Source organism: Pinus tabuliformis, chromosome Q, assembly GCF_031772625.1.
Source record: "Pinus tabuliformis cultivar Carrire ecotype Pingquan chromosome Q, CPIR1, whole genome shotgun sequence".
In the NCBI taxonomy this organism is placed as follows: domain Eukaryota; kingdom Viridiplantae; phylum Streptophyta; class Pinopsida; order Pinales; family Pinaceae; genus Pinus; species Pinus tabuliformis.
The window spans coordinates 898,795,325-898,808,745 of NC_142296.1; the positions used below are offsets into that span (position 1 = coordinate 898,795,325).

Below are 13,421 nucleotides of genomic sequence, written 5' to 3' on the forward strand. Positions count from 1 at the left end.
GCATCTTTACTCTATTTAACTCACTATCTTAGTCTTGGTGATGAACCACACTGGGTGGTTCGAAACTCTGGACCGAATATGAGTCCAAAAAACCAAAATTCAGAGAGAAATTGGAAATAGAATTATAAAAAATAAGCTTTTAAAATAAAAATTAATAAAAGGAGTAGTCTAACTAATAGAAAAAATGACCATATGAGTCCAAAAAACCAAAATTCAGAGAGAAATTGGAAATCGAATTATAAAAAATAAGCTTTTAAAATAAAAATTAATAAAAGGAGTAGTCTAACTAATAGACAAAATGACCTTTTTCAAGATTTTTTTTGTTATTTTTAATCAAAATTTGGCATATATTTTTTCAAATTTGAGTTTAAGTTGTTTAATATGTAAAATTATTATGCCCTATGGGTTATTCAGGGTGTTGAAACCTTTAACGCATTCAAAAATGTATTTTAAACGATAAAAAATCACAATCTTGCTTGAAATTGTATCGTCGAATTCCACTGAAGAAGGATATTTAGTTTATGAGTTAGATTAAGCCTTAATAAAATAAGAGTATTTAATGGTAATCTTTGACTAAACAATGGAAAGAAATTTACCTCATTAGGGGTGGATGAACTGGTGTTACAAGAAGGTAGAGGAAATTATGAATATAATTAATATGCACCGTGGCTTAAGCTTTGACGACAACCCGGCCAAGTGGATGGGTTGATGAGAAACATCAAGAAGGTCTTAGCGGGTTATATAAATACGTGGTTGGCACTCTCAGCAAGGTTTTTTTGTATTGGTATGGGAGGGAAGGTAAGTGAAGGAACTTTGAATGAGTGTGCATAGGCTCGTTTCCTGTGCATGCCCCCTGGTCTGGGCAGTTTGTGTCTGCTCTAGTTTGACTGTGGGAGGTATGAGTTTAGTGAGTTTGTGGTTTGAGTGACTAGCCGGACGCTGTGGGATCCAGGAGAACGGAGTGGGAACCGTTAGCCAACCAAGCTCACATTGGAAGAGTGCAGCTCCTGTATCATCGACTTGAGGGACTTTGTTCGGCCTTGAACGCAATTCGTTGGCCAGTGATGGTACTTGGGTAAGTGTAGGTTTCTTCCTCTGTTGTAATTTCATTCAATTCTTTGTTCTTGGGCTTTTCTTGGAGATCTTGATCCTTTTTCTCTGTTGGGAAGGCGTCTCTTTGTGTTATTTGTTTCTAGGCGTTTAGAAAAGTGGTTCGATGTGGCCCCATTTTACAAGGGACATGGTTAGGGTCTTGTTGGTGAAGGGTGGAGACATTTCAAATTATAGCATAATAACTGTGCTGGCAGTTGTTATGGGGAAGGGATAAATGGTGTTTTTTCTCAGATTGATGCTACCTCATGGCCTAACATCACTGGGGGGTTCTATGGTGGCCTTCTTGGGAGGCATGCTTGGTTAGCCGGGAAGCCTCTAGGGGAACGACCTTTCATGTGCCATGCGGCGGGTTGCAATGCACCCACTTAGGTGTTGGAATGGAGGTGGGTGGTTAAGTGTAGGTGACTTGGGGTTTATGACCCCTCAGCACTTTGTAGTAGCGAAAACATGAACCACCAAAGGGGTCATGCTAAGTCAAGATGGATGGACTTGGATTTTTTATTGAAGTGGGAAGAATCTTTAATGAAGGATTTTTTGGCACCAACAAAAGGTTGGATTTTGTCAGCAAGGAATCGAGAAAGAGCATGAGTAGGGCACCAATGGCACTCGCTATGGGTTTTAAGGGAATGTCCTTTTTATGAATCTTAGATTGTCCATGGATTCTAGGGGTGACAGGGTGATGAGGGATAAGTCATTTCTAAATCTGAGGATCAATGGATGAGAATTTAATGGCTTTGGTGACCAAATTAATGGATTTTGTAGAGAATGGTTTAGAAGAAGACAAATATGAGATCTCTCAAACCTTGTCTTCATATTCAGACACATTCATTATCACTGAGGTGTTCCCTTTACAACCTTTACGACTAATATTTTAAGGTTATTGTTAAGCTCATTGATGGCAAGGAACTCCTCTTTTGAAAGGTTAGGCTAGAGGGTTTTTCATTCCTTAAAATTCTACCACATTCTTGTTTAATATCTTGGGCTTCATGAGAAGGCATACCCTTAGTAATTGACTCAATATCGTATATATTGTCTTCCACTAGGATTTTATGAGGCACACAGACATAATTGAAACCTTGTTCTAACTGCTTAAGGATGGGGTGATTAAGGTGAATAGGGGAAAGATTTACTACATTGGTGGAAAGGGTTAATGAAGAATGGAGGGTGAGAGCCTTTGTGTAGGAGTTAGGCAGGGGTGATGGGTCAAGTAAAGGGTTGGAATGGAAATAATTATGATGAGAAGAAGTCTGAGGGGAAATAATTGAACTCAGGAGATAATCATGAGGAGGGGAAAGGGTTGGAGATAAAGGGAAGCGATTGGATGGATCATAACTATGGCTTGAAAATGTTGGATGACGGTTGAATGAGAACGAGGGTTGAGATTCCTCATGGGAATTTTAAACAACTTAATGAGGTAGACCACAATAATCATAAATATTTGTAGTGAGAGCCATCGAGTACATGGATAGGGACAGGGAAGCAGCACCCTGAATATGAGAGAAGGCATACGGGTCCTCAAAAGAAGATATATTCAACGATTTAGAGCAAGGATTGGGGTTGACATTATGGTCATAAAGCAAGGCAGACGTGCCAAATAAGTTATAGGAGTCATTGATGCAAGCATCATTGATGATTGTTGTTGCGGACAGCTAGCGTGGTGAATCATACAATGGAGACAAGTCGAGGGAATTACACATTGAGGAAATCACATGAAAATTATGGTTAAGCAAAACATGGGAAATAACACCAGGGTCATCCAAAGAGTTTGAGAAATTGAGGGGGTGGACCAAAGAAGCATCAGATGCAACATCATGGGAACCAATAAACTCATATGTAGATTCCAGTGATCTAATTACGGATTGAATAAAATGAAACGTAGAATCTCCAAATTCATTAGCAAACAAAAGCAAGGATGAGGTCTAGTTATGAGAAGAAGAAGGAGCTCATTGGAGTCAATTCATAGATTCACGAGATTCATACATTCTTTGTCTTTCCTTTTTAATCTTTTTTTTTTATCATTGCATCTTCTAATCATCTTTCTCCATTAAATTATTTTTATAATGGTTCTCAACCCCACCAAACCCTTTATTACTATTAAATCTCTATTATTAAATATACAATTTAATTATTGTTAATTTACTATTGAATCAATTATTAATAATTTTTATGAGTTTAGGCTTATGTGATGTGGATAACTTTGAATTGATTTGTCCAAATCCATCTCAACCATATATTTGAGTCGAAATTTGGAGCGAGTAAGTGTGTCTCATCATCACGACAAAGATGTGAAGTTTGTTTAGGTCTAGCTAGTTAAATAGGTGAGAGATGCCATGAAAAGTCAAACAATCATTATTTATTAATTTCTATCATTATAGATCAATCGTTATTTATTAATTTTTATCATTATAGATCATTTTTTATTTGATTTTATTAATTGGGCCAAAAGATGTTGTAATGTCGTGTAAGCATTTTGCCTGGGTCAAAATAAAATAGAAAAAAATAAAAACAACTCTATGCTAAAATAAAAAGGAGTCGTCTAACGAGGCGAAGGAATCGCTCGAACGGCCAAAAGTGGCCGGAATCCAGGCAAAGAAATTTCAAAAAATCTTGTAGAGACAGTGTTTGAATTGTACTTTTGATGGTGGAAATGGATTCAGCACCATCAAAAACGTCTAGGACACCTAAACGTTTGAAGTTTAACTATAACTTGGATTTACAAAAATCCTTGTCGGATTTTCTCTAAATATGACCGGAATTTCCATAACTTTCCGAGCAACTCCCCCGCCTCGTTAGACTATGTGAAACAAAAATAACTTCAACTTAATATAATAAAAATAAAATTTATATGTTATTATTATTTTTACTGAATTCTGTTTGGAGTCAAATTACCATTGGTTTTTTAGCTCTAGGTTTATAAGAAACCATGGTATTCATGTGGAACATAGCCTATTTAAGGGGGGAATTAAAACAACCTAGATCCATCTCAAATCGGGATCGACCAAGCGAGAAGGATCAAATCTCTTTTAGAGTCGCTAAAAGATATTTGATCCCTCCTCACGCTTGGTAGATCCAAATTTAAGATAGATCCAGGTTAGTTTAATAATAGATCCATTTAATAGTATTATTGTTATTACATTAAATTATTTTATTATTAATCCACCCTGTCTAAACACTATTACTAATACTGGTGTTTTTTCTTTAAGTGGTTATTAATTTAATAATTCATCTTTCAAATTTATTTCTATTATTTGGTCAAAAAAATTATTTAATATCTTTGTCTATTATAATTTAATTTCTTCATGCTAAAGTGTTTCTTGGATTCTCCACTTTGAAAGTTACAAATTTAATTATAAATCATTTTTTAATTTCATTTTATTATTAATTTAATAATAGATCCATTCAATAATATTATTATTATTACATTAAACTATTTCATTTTATTATTAATCCACTCCTTTTTATTAACCAAGAGGTCCTCTCCTACTTAGTGTTGAAAATAGCAACAAGAAATGATAAAAATAGAATCCATAAATTCCAATTTTAATTTGTCCTTGAATTAAAATTGTGAATTAAAATCGAATTTAGTTTCACTAGTTGCTTGGAAATAACTAATTAATTCACTATGGATTAATTAGTTGGAGAAATTCAAGTTAGAAGTCTTTCTGAAGTCATGCAAGAGTTATCCCTTAAATTAAGGAGATTATCCCTTAATTAAGGAGATAAGATTGAGTTATATTTGAGTTGTAATTAGTTAACTCAGTTTACTGAGTTAAGTCCAATTAAATTAGTTCCAAACTGTTTGAGGAACTAATTGTGAGTTGTCAGTCAGTCGATGCATGCATGCACCCAACCAGTGTACTCCAGATAACTGAAGATTCCCTCATCAGAAACTCGTGCATCTCTATTTTGAGAAAGACCCAGTTGAGCTAAATGTCAAGGACAATGGAATATCAATTGCATGTGTTTTCCTATAAAGGAAACTCATGCATGCATTCAAGGTAAGGTTCCTTGAGGATTGTGCAGTTCTGACAGGGTGTGAGATCAGTGTGAGAGATCAGTGTTCCACTTGGTTGAGAGTTTTCCACTTGGTAACAGGAGGATCACCCAGGAGAAACTGTGCAAGGAAATAGGAGCTTGGAGGGCAGAGAGGAAGGCTTGTGAGAAGCTTTGATTGCCTGTGAGCATCCAGGAGGATTGTACTGAGAGTTTGCTAGCTGTGAGAGCTAAGGCTTTGTATAATTCTGATGTATTTCCACCTTGTACGATAATACAGATAGTGGGGTTTTTAGCTGAGGCTTTCTCCTGAGTATTTTCTATGTTTCATGTGTATTGATTCTTCTTCTTCTGGTTATATGTGTTTAGCTCTGATTCAGCTCAATATTTAAGCTTCCGCAAAGCAAATTGATAGTAGAAGTAGGTTATAGTATTTTTCGTTGGTATATTGCATTATCGGGTTAATCTACAGTCAGATTTTCTACATGGTCTTAGAATGAGATTTGTAGAGAATTTGCATAATTTCTACATGGTATCGGAGCTAGCTGATCTATAGAGAAATTTCTACATGGTATTAGAGCCAAGTCTATCAGAGCTGTGAGCAGTATATAGAGAAGAGAATTCGAAGTTTGAAGTTCTGGGTTGTAGGTGCAAATTGAATTCTTATCATAATTCAAGGTTGGCCAATGGTGTTCTATGGCTTGAGACTCGAGTATGACTTGGAAGGTAGCTCGAATTACATAGCATGGAAATATCGCATGGAGGTTGTATTAGAAGACAATGGCTTGAAGGATTTCATTGATCAAGAAATCCCAAAGCCAGGTTCAACTGATGCACAAGAGTTGGTTGAGTGGAAGAAGTGTGTGGCAAGGGTGAGACGGATCATCCTTGAGGGAGTTCGAGACCATATTGTCACGAACATCCATGGGAAGGATACTCCATATTCAATGTGGAAGAAATTGAAGGACCTCTACCAGAACAGTAGCGACCAGAGGAAATTGGTGCTCAAGGATAAGCTTCGAAGAATCAAGATGGAGAACAGCAATACTATTTCCACATATTTGAACAAGCTCACCACTTGCAGAGATGAGACTGGTAGTGTGGGAATAACTACTGTTGATGATGATATGGTGAGCCTCGCTCTCCTTGGCCTTCCAAAGAGCTAGAATAGCTACCAGGACTCTGTGAATGGAAGGGAGAAACTACCGGATTGGGAACGACTATGGTCGGATCTCATGCAGGAGGAGATCAGGAGGAGCACTCGAGATGGTTCTTCATCTAAGGATGATGATGAAGAAAATCTGGCCTTAGCGAGTAAGGCAAGGAAAGGGAAGGGGAAGGATTTCCATTCCAAATCCAATTCTTTTCATGGAGGGAAGAAGGGTGACAAGTCTAAAGTGAGATACTTTAATTGTCACGAGATGGGACATTATGCGACTAATTTCCCATCGAAGAAGTCTAAGAAGGGATCCTCGAATGGATCGGAAGGTGAGGCATTAGCCTCTTAGTTCGAAATGGACTTTACTCTCATCGCATGCATGGTGTCATCGATGATGGGTTGTGTATGGTATCTTGACAATGGAGCCTCATTCCACATGACTGGCAATAAAAGTTTATTCAGTGCCTTGGAGGAGAAAGACCTCAAGATGCGCATAGAGATGGGTGACGACAAAAGGTATAATGTTTCAGGAGTGGGCACGGTTCAGAGGGAGCATGGAGCTCTTATCACCTTGACAGATATGAAGTATGTGCCTGGACTGAAGAAGAACTTGGTATCAGTCGTGATGTTGGAGAACAAAGGCTACGATGTTGTCTTCAATAAAGGAAAGGCATTCCTTAAACACATCACCACGAGACAGGTGAAACAGATCAGTTCACGAGTTAAGAACCTATATGCTCTTGAGGTTCAAGATGCATGCAAAGCCTTGAGGAGCAAGGCAAATGTTAGAGACTTGGTGGTTGAGAGGGAGAGTAAATTACCTCTCAATATGCAGTCCCAGAAGAAGTCTCAGACAATTGTGGAGGAGCCATAATTGGAGAAGTGGGCAGAGGGATCACATGCAGCCATACCTCCAGGTGTGAGGTGGGGCGATGTGAAGTGATAGTCTCAAGAAGGCTGAAATTGGGCAGGGTCCATTGAGAGGTTTTATCTCATGGATCGTACCTTGCTACGGGAGCCCAAAGTACATAGTAGCGGGAGGAATCAATGGGATTGATGCAGTCAGAGATCAAAGTGACAGAGGCTAGAGCAGTCAGATACTAAAGAGCGCAGAGAAGGATTGACAACAGTGCAGAAAGGTAGAGTCAGCAGAAGCACAAAGTTTTCAGTTGACAGAGGCAATAGCAGTCAGAGACTTTGATGACAGATGCATCATATTGATTCAGGTTGGATTTTTTTTTTTTTTTTTTTTTTTTTTTTTGGAGTTGCTGGAGCAACAACACTAGAGAGAAGTGTTGCATGCATAGCATTCCAAAGGTTCACTATCGAGATCGAGTTGAATTCCTTTCTTTTTGAGAGGGAGTGTTGAAAATAGCAACAAGAAATGATAAAAATAGAATCCAGAAATTCCAATTTTAATTTGTCCTTGAATTAAAATTGTGAATTAAAATCGAATTTAGTCTCACCAGCTGCTTGGAAATAATTAATTAATTCATTATGGATTAATTAGTTGGAGAAATTCAAGTTAGAAGTCTTTCTAAAGTCATGCAAGAGTTATCCCTTAAATTAAGGAGATTATCCCTTAATTAAGGAGATAAGATTGAGTTATATTTGAGTTGTAATTAGTTAACTCGGTTTACTGAGTTAAGTCCAGTTAAATTAGTTCCAAACTGTTTGAGGAACTAATTGTGAGTTATCAGTTAGTTGATGCATGCATGCACTCAACTAGTGTACTCCAGATAACTGAAGATTCCCTCATCAGAAACGCATGCATGTCTATTCTGAGAAAGACCCAGTTCAGCTAAATGTCAAGGACAGTGTACTATTAGTTGCATGTGTTTCCTATAAAGGAAATACATGCATGCAGTCAAGGTAAGGTTCCTTGAGGATTGCGCAGTTCTGACAGGTTGTGAGATCAATGTGAGAGATCAGTGTTCCACTTGGTTGAGAGTTTTCCACTTGGTAACAGGAGGATCACCCAGGAGAAATTGCGCAAGGAAATAGGAGCTTGGAGAGCAGAGAGGAAGGCTTGTGAGAAGCTTTGATTGCATGTGAGCATCCAGGAGGATTGTACTGAGAGCTGGCTAGCTGTGAGAGCTAAGGCTTTATATAATTCTGATGTATTTCCACCTTGTATGATAATATAGATAGTGAGGTTTTTAGCTGAGGCTTTCCCTTGAGTATTTTCTATGTTTCATTTGTATTAATTATTCTTCTTCTGGTTATATGTGTTCAGCTCTAATTCAGCTCGATTGTTAAGCTTCTGCAAAGCAAATTGATAATAGAAGTAGGTTATAGTATTTTTCTTTGGTATATTGCATTATCGGGTTAATCTACAGTTAGATTTTCTACATGGTCTTAGAACGAGATTTGTAGAGAATTTGCAGAATTTCTACACTTAGTATGGTAGAGATATTGTAACATAATGTAATGTAAAAACAAAATTAAAAATAACCCTATGTTGAACATTTTTACCTCATCAAAATAAAATAAAATTAAAATTAACTCTACTTTAAAATAAAAATAACTTTAAACTAAAATAATAAGGTAAACTTGACTTGGTCAAGTTACTAGTGGTTTTTGAGCATTGGTTTATGAGAACCCATGGTATTCATGTGGACTATAGCCTATTTAAAGGGGAAATTAAACCAATCTAGATCCATCTTAACTCTGGAACTAACAAGTGAATCTACTTAGATGCAAATCTCTTTTAGTGTGAAAAGAAATATTACCCCTCTTTGGGCTTGGTTGATCGAGAGTTAAGATGGATATAGGCTGGTACTATTACTAATACTAGTGTGATCTATTTAAATGGTTATTATTTTAATAATTCATCTTTCAAAATTCTTTCAATTGTTTGGTAAAAGATTAACCATTAAATATTTTTATTTCATTAATAATTTAAACCCTATATGTCAAAATTTCTTATTAATTAATCTTTATTTTAAATGTGTATTTTTAATAATTCAACTTTCAATTTCTCTTTGATTGTTTGGTGAAGGGTTAAGCTTCAAATAATTTTATTTTATTAATAATTTAAAATCTCTAGGTCAAAAATCTCTATCAATTGATATTTATATATTTTTTCAATTGAACGATAATATTAACTACATATTACTGTTGTGGGTGGCTCTCATATTCTTCATAAACCTCCAGGCACTATTTTTCCAATCCATCATAGCTTGCTTCAGTCCCTGATGATGGGTGGTGAGTCCACTCTAAATCTACACACAGTTAAAATCCAAAAAATAACATACAACATGGTGAACATGGTTATCCAAAATTTCCATTGTCTCTATGGATATTTTTCTCCTCTCTATGGATATTTTTCTCCTTTTTCTTTAAGTCTGAGGGAGTTTTGATCATGCCTTTGGGTTTCCATGGGAGGAAAGACAAATTGATTCTCACTAATTTATCATTCTCATCAATGTATATAAGTAAATATTTATGAAGTCAAATATACTCAATATCTATTCAAGCATTATGTGTGACCTTGCATTGTAATAGGAACTCAAACATCAAACCAAATTGTGATTTTCTATATGAAAGTTCTTACAATCTCTCATTGTGTTATTTGGTTTATTTACATACATATATCTATAAAGGTAATATCTCATTATGTTATTTGGTTTATTATGCTGTAAGGCGTTCCCCTATGAAATCAACTCCCCTCTTGTCCATCTGTCATAATCATGCCCCGTTAGATTATATGTTAGACGATTGGAAGGTGTTTAGTCGTTGGATCATGCAAAGGTAGTTTGGAAAGGAGTTATTAAACCCTAACCCATCACTCCCGAACGATTTTGACTTCGCGTCTTCAATCGCAGGCAATGGAGGCTCACAGGGGATCTTCCATTCCTCCCGAACAGTTTCGACTTCGCGTCATCAGGAACAGTTTCGATTTCGCCTCGTCGATTGCAAGCAGCAAGGGGCGAGGTAAAACCTTTCCACAACAAAGAGCTCAGCAATGCTACCAAAGGATTCAACGTGGCTAGAGTTGCGGGTCATTGTGCATTTGGGATAGTTTATAAAGAGATTCTGCCTAATGATGGAGCTTTGGTGGCAGTGAAGAGATCTACCTGCAATAATAAAGGGAAATATGAATTTCATACAGAGCTCTCAATTATAGGATGCCTTAGTCATCGAAACCTGGTCCATCTACAAGGATGGTGTCAAGAGAAAGGAGAGATTCTTTTGGTCTATGATTACATGTCGAACAGTAGCTTGGATAAGATCATTTTTCAAGAAGGTGGAGGACCGGTGTTGTCACGGGAAAATAGATGCAAGATAGTGATGGGGGTTGCATCTGCATTGACATATTTACATGGAAGATGGGAGAAACAGGTGGTTCAGAGAGATGTTAAGTCCAGTAATATAATGTTAGATGGAACTTTCAGTGCTAGGATATTTTGGGCTTGCTTGACTTATAGAGAACAATAAGGGCCCTGATGCAACTTTAACAACATGAACAATGGGGTACCTTGCTCCTAAGTATTTATTCTCAGGAAAGGACTTAGACAAAACAGACGTCTTCAGCTTTCGGGCAGTTGCTTTGGAAATTTCTTGTGGAAGAAGAGATATTGAGGCAGATACACGACCTGGACAGAGCAATTTGGTTGATTGGGTTTGGGGTTTGCATAGAGATGGGAAGCTTCTTGAGGCCTCATACTTAAGATTGAAAGGAAATTTTGATGAGAACGAAATGAGAAGAATGTTGCTGGTTGGAATTCTCTGTTCACATCCTGATCCTGGAGCTAGACCGACAATGATGCATGTATTGCAGATTTTGATTGGAGAAGCTCTAGTTCTTCATGTTCCTCGGCGCAAGCCTAGCATGCCATTTCATTCTAACCTTCTTCTGACTCTTCAGGAGTTTGTATTTTATTGTGATCAGAGCCAGGTTCTAGTTCCTCTACGAGCATCAAGGACTATTCTTGAATGTGATTGATAATCTTTCAAAGTTTAGTCAGCTCATTTTTCATTCCCCTAATTTGTCATCTCTCCTTGCTTTCTTTGTAATACAGAAGTGCATTTATTACAAGAAACTGGGTCACCAATTGCATTAAGCAGCCAGTTTCTCAAAGCTTGATGATATTATTGCATGGATATTCTCCATTCAATACAGTCTCACCTATTGACTTATTAAGGGCAGCTATTTCCACCTTCATTTGATGATTCCAAAGAGAGAGGTAAAGTCTCTAGAATCACTGACTCTCAGATATGTGTGCTACGCAAAAAAAATTAACAGATCCATTTCCCATTTTGACAAATAAAATTTGATTTTATGTATGAAAAAAATGGTTGAATTTCCAAAAAAAAATGTTTGTAATGACATTCAGTTGCATTTCTAACAGGACAGTACAACAAAAATAAAAATAAAACCTATTTGCATGCATGTATATTTTGAGTATGTACCACACCAACAGCAGTGGACGCCTTTAACTTCTCAAGAATTAGCTACGCAGTTTCATGCACAAATTGTTGAACTTGGAATTTTATTGGAGGATTTGAATGCCACCTACAAGCAAAGCACATTAGATTTTAATACGTTTGATCTTGAAAATATTATTCACATATGCTTCGGAACATGATGTCAAAAACTACAGAGACTCTGCCTACTGGATTGTGCTTCTTTCCATTAATACTTGAGTGAAACTGAAAATTATTCATAGCTAAGACCATATTTGCATTTTTTTCACCGCAAATTATTACTTGAAAATTTTCGATGATGTGTAAAAATTTTGACGTCTGTGAAAGGATTGTTCCGGCTTTGAGGAAAAGGATTCGACTGGAACAAAATATTCTTCCTATAAGTAAATTTTGTTCAGGATTAACTACCCTTCCAATTTCACATGTAAATAATGGTATACATTCCATTTTGTGGGTATAAATCCTGTACACAATGGAAATTATGTTGGTGAGGAAATGTTGTCCCATTTGTTTTGTGATCACTGGTCTTCCAGAGGAATTTCAAAGATTGCAAGAACAGTAATCACAAAAATATTTCCCAAGTTCCTGTATGTGATCAGAAATTTACAATATTATTGGGAAGTCGGTTCTATCTGTTACTAAGAATGTAATGCAAGGCTAGGATATTTTGGGCTTGCTCGGCTTATAGAGCACAATAAGAGCCTTGATCCAACTTTAACAACAGGAACAATGGGGTACCTTGCTCCTGAGTATTTATTCACGGGAAAGGCCTCAGACAAAATGAATGTCTTCAGCTTTGGGGCAGTCGTTTTGGAAGTTTCTTATGGAAGAAGAGCTATTGAGGCGAATACGCGACCTAGACAGAGCAATTTGGTTGATTGGGTTTGGGGTTTGCATAGAGATGGGAAGCTTCTTGAGGCCTCAGACTTAAGATTGAGAGGAAACTTTGATTAGAATGAAATGAGAAGAATTTTATTCGACCGACAATGATGCAAGTATTGCATATTTTGAGTGGAGAAGCTCCAGTTCCTCATGTTCCTCGGGGCAAGCCTAACATGTCATTTCATTCTAACCGTCATCTGAGTCTTCAAGAGGTTGTCCCTGATTGTGATCAAAGCTAGGTTTCCAGTTCCTCCATGAGCATCAAGGACTATTCTTGAATGTGATTGATAATCTTTCATAGTTCAGTCAATTCATTTTCCATTCCCCTAATTTGTCATCTCTTCTTGCTTTCTCTGGAATACAGAAGTGCCTGTATTACAATAAACTGGGTCATCAATTGCATTAAGAAGCGAGTTGGTCAAAGCTTGATGATATTACTGCATTGATATTCTCCATTCAATACAATCTCACCTGCTGACTTATTAAGGGCAGCTAATTCCAACTTCATTTGATGATTCCAAAGAGAGATGTAAAGTCTCCAGAATCATTGACTCTCAGATATGTGTGCCACACAAATTTTTTGAACAGATCTATTTCCCATTTTGACAAATAAAATTTGATTTTATGTATGAAAAAATGGTTGAATTTCTGAAAAAAGGTTTGTAATGACATTCAGTTGCATTTCTAACAGGACAGTACAACAAAAATAAAAATAAAACCCATCTGAATTAGCTACGCAGTTTCATGCACAAATTGTTGAACTTGGAATTTTATTGGAGGATTTGAATGCCACCTATAAGCAAAGCACATTAGATTTTAATAAGTTTGATCCTGAAAATATTAT

General features: G+C 36.7%; 1 pseudogene; it reads left to right on the forward strand.

The window, feature by feature from the left end:
* The first annotated feature begins 10,736 nt into the window (after positions 1-10,736).
* LOC149222369 (L-type lectin-domain containing receptor kinase VIII.1 pseudogene) lies at positions 10,737-11,213 on the forward strand (annotated as a pseudogene).
* The last annotated feature ends 2,208 nt before the right edge of the window (positions 11,214-13,421 follow it).